This window comes from Manis pentadactyla, chromosome 10 (genome assembly GCF_030020395.1).
Source record: "Manis pentadactyla isolate mManPen7 chromosome 10, mManPen7.hap1, whole genome shotgun sequence".
NCBI classification, from domain to species: domain Eukaryota; kingdom Metazoa; phylum Chordata; class Mammalia; order Pholidota; family Manidae; genus Manis; species Manis pentadactyla.
Genome location: NC_080028.1, coordinates 109,085,768 through 109,089,945, shown reverse-complemented (window position 1 = coordinate 109,089,945; position 4,178 = coordinate 109,085,768). Strand labels below are relative to the sequence as shown.

Below are 4,178 nucleotides of genomic sequence, written 5' to 3'. Positions count from 1 at the left end.
CTGAAATTTATAATTTTCTGCAATTATTAATGTAGGCAAAAATTAGCAATGTCTGAGATCACAATAGAGATCTTAAACTATTGTTTACTCTTACTACTACTTCAAAGTTTTCAGTAGTTACTGTTACATAATGTGCTACCAAAAGCACAAATATATGTTACACATGTACAACTATACACAACTCTTTGGTGTCTTACTAATTACATGTAGCCTTTTTCTTAATTATTCTGAGGTGTCGTAAATGGTTAAGAATGTCTGATCTGATAGAATAGTGGACATAGATAGGATTTTACCAATCATTTAATCCATCTTCTTCATTTAAAATTGAAAAATGAAGTGTAGTGAACACTGTAGTTGACTTACCTCTCCCCTAATTAGTTTTTATAATTGACTTCAAATCAAGGGCAGAATTGGATTGTTTAAAGAAAACACCATCCCTCCTATCAGTGATTCTCCTGGAATGGGCTGCTGCAGGGCTGGAATGCCAAACTTTTCTGAGAAAATTCTATTTTTTTCCTTAAATAAGAGAGATAGGATACCATTCTTTGTCCTCCACTTAAGTGAGTATGAAGAAAAGTCCCCTTTTTTTGCTGATAGCCATCTTTCAGTTGTGGTTGGAGCCATCCTTGTAACAAAAGGGATAAATCTAAGAGAAAAGAGGAAAAGAAGGAAGGTGATTTCTCAACAACTGATTGATGCTGACCCAACTCCACCTTTGCATTCCCAGTTACAAGTTAATGATATGTTCTCAATTGTTATTCTGTATTTTTAAGCCATTGTGAGCTGATTTAAAATTGTTCACAAAGTTGATTTAACATCATTCCACCTATATTTTTAATTCAATATTAACACTACTGTGTGCCAGATACTTCCCTAAGCAATTTATTTATATTGAAACCTACATTCTTCACAAAACCCTATTATTGTCCCCATTTCTACAGATGAGGGAATCAAAGTGCAGAGCAGTTAAGTCACTTGCCCACAGTGGTCCAGTCAGTAGTGAATGGAACTGGGATCTGGAACTGCCTGAAGACTGGAGATCCATAATGGGTGTGTAGCTCCCTGCCGCCCACCCATTTTCTATCTCCCCAAAATCTTACTGCTAGGCTCTATAAAACCATGGGAACTATTTAGCTGTGTCTTGATTTTACTTATGCATGTAAGCCCCATGAGAAAAAATGATAATTGAAAGAAAAAAAGAAAAAATCTTGCATTTGCTTAAAATGTGATAAGTGTTTTTACACAGTTACAATATCAACATTCTTTCAGGAATTGCTGTTTTGTGACTGAGGAACACCTGAGTATGAAGTAAATTAGAAAACTGCATTCTAGGAAGTAAGGAGCTTCATTGGGTTAAGGTTTAATTTTGGGGTAATTTAGTAGCAAATAAGAGGGGAGAAAAAATGTGTCAATATCAAGCAATGGCCACCTCAAAAATGGTGATGTGGTGGGTCCTAGAGGGAGTCAACATGGTGAGTATACAAAAGGGTTCTGGGAACTGAGCAGTGGGAAAACAGAAAAGCAACTGGTGAGCCAGAGACACGTCACTGGGGCTCAGTTCTGGACAATTCTAGTTACAGTAGGCAATTCATGTGGCTTGATTTAATTGGCTTTACATGCAAACTAAAACCCACAGGTAGGACTCAGGTGTGCAATAGTCAATACTATGTAATCATTTAAAACCTGTGTTCTAAACTTGTTAAATCAAAACAGTTGCAAAGAGTATTGGCTAAAATAATAGATTTGTAGTTCTTCCCCTATACAGCTTCACACAATGGGTATCAAAGAGGAAGAAACATTTGCATTTTAAAGAAATATCCATGATGGGTCTTCAAATCTGGCAAATTTCAAAATTACTGATTTTAGATTAATCAAATTAAAAAAAGAGAGAGACAATAGTTATGACTATAAAACGGGGGATGCAATACAAATCAGTTCAGTGGAGATTTGAACAACATTCTTTTTAGGTTGGAAACATGTACAACCTTCATTCATGAGATATCTACTGACTACAAACTATATGCTAGCCATTAGTGCAGTATGTAAGTGGTGATTTGTGATAAACATATTGTGATTTTTCTCCCCAGAAGTAGTCAACAGGAGAGATACATAAGTCAATAGGCAATTTTAATACACTTTGATAAATTCAATATCAGAGTTACGTAGTTTTTTTTATAATTTTACAGTAGCACATAGAAGCTTATGACCTAATTTTAGGAAGCCATGCCTAAATTGAGAATTGAAAGGCAAAGGAGGGATATGTGCAGGATATGCAAAGACAGAAGTCTTCCATGGAGTAAAGCCTTATGTGAGGTGGTGGCAAAGCAGGCAGAACAAGGCGGGAGAGTGACATAGAAAACAGATGATGAAGGGTCTTCAGAAAATGCAGAGAGACACTGGAGAGATTCAAGCAAAGCATAATCAGGTTTGTATTTTAGAAAGTGACTTCAGAGTAGCGAATGAATTCCAGTAAGACCAACTTTATAGTCAAAGAGGTTAATTAAGAAACTGGAGAAGTAAATCAGGCTTTGATTATCGTCACCTTGTATTAATTTTTTTTGTTATGTAATATTATCACAGACTTAGTGGCTTAAAACAACACATACCTGTTTCTGTGGATTGAACGTGGCTTCCCTGCCTTACGGTTTCTATGACTGCCAAGTATCAGCCAGGGCTGTGTTCCCACGTGGAGACTATGGAAGGGGCGGCCTTCCGTTCCTTATGGTTGAACTAAGAGCGTCGGTGTTTGCTGATGCTCGGTCAGATGCTAACCCTCAACTTCTGAAAGTTACCGGCAGTCCTTGCCATGTGACGTTGCTCAACATGGCTGGGCTGGTAGAGGCATCCTAAGGTCTGTGTGTCGTACCTGAATTTAAAAAAGGTCATTAAGGATGAAAAGAAATGTGTAAGTTCAAGCTGTTGTCAGAGCGTCTTGAGTGAGCTTACATTTTTACATCAGTTACCATTACAATTGAGCAGTTCATGAACCTGCAGAATATTTCTTAAACATAAAAACAAAAGCATCTGACCCTTCGCTTCTTGAGTGATTATTTTCTGTATTAGGTGCAAGTGCTGGGACTATAGAATAATTGTCTTCTATGCTGTGTAATGATTATAAACTAGATGTTTGCTCTGAGTAGAGAAGAAGACTTGGAAGGAATATTCCCCTCCTTGGACAGTGACTTTAAAGACATTCTTTAATTACTAAGAAAAGATGCCCCAAGAGTGCCACCCTTTCCCAGAAACACTAACAGCAGGCATTAGTCACAGTCTTGGCACAGGAGCAGATGCTGGAGTCATGGAACTTCACTTCCAAGTGGCTAAAACCAAGCATTTCATTTCAACATGTCACAGCTATTTGACATTTCAGGAAAGAGATTACGAATTAGTTTAAGTAAATTAGCCAAAACCTAAGGAAATTTTTCTAAATTACTTCCACCTTGTAGCATTGCCATATGTGTCTCCAAATTCTACTTGTCCTATATATGTCCCGAGTGTGTTATTATTCAGAGAGAGCAAAAGCCTGTTCAAATCATTTGCAGAAATCCCATAAGCTCTAGCAGTATCCTGGGCAGCTAATAGGACTAAACTAGGAATCTTTCACTTAACTGCAGTGCTGAACGTTCACATTCTTGAGTATTGATCTAATGACAGATTACAAAGCGTTCCTCAGTAGGCTTACAGATCAAGTATTATTTTTAACTGATTCCCCATGTAATTGATGGTATATAGGAAGGCAAGTGGTTGTTTCATTGGTATTGGTGCTGCTAGGTGATGCCAGGTGGATCTGAAATGCCTTCCTGATCACCAAGATGTCACATCAGACATGCAAACTCAGTTTGCCCATAGTGAGCCACCACCCCAGTGGGTAAGTCTAAACTGGATGCAGAATGTTGCCCACTGACGTGCCGGCGTCTTTTGGAACAGCTGTGGAACAGCCTTGTGCTCACTCCCCTTCATGGAGTTTTATTTTCTCCAGCTTGCTGCTCCTGCAGGCAAGACACATGGGCAAGGAAACCAAGTGATGCTTTGGAGTCTGCAAGTGTAAATTAGGCTAGAAAAACAATGTATGTAGTTAGCAAAATAACTATGACAATGCTTATATGGCTAATTGTAATACTAATAATGATAAACATAATTTTGTAATAATGCTGCTAGTAGTAACAATAGCTAATATT

The 4,178-nt window shown here is 37.8% G+C and overlaps 1 long non-coding RNA gene across 1 annotated transcript; it reads right to left on the bottom strand.

The window, feature by feature from the left end:
• Nucleotides 1–282: 282 nt before the first annotated feature.
• Nucleotides 283–3,910, bottom strand: LOC130685062 (uncharacterized). Its single transcript, XR_008999497.1, has 2 exons — nucleotides 2,607–3,910; nucleotides 283–646 (listed from the first exon to the last, which is right to left on the bottom strand). It is a non-coding gene; the product is annotated as an uncharacterized LOC130685062 (long non-coding RNA).
• Between the last annotated feature and the right edge of the window lie 268 nt (nucleotides 3,911–4,178).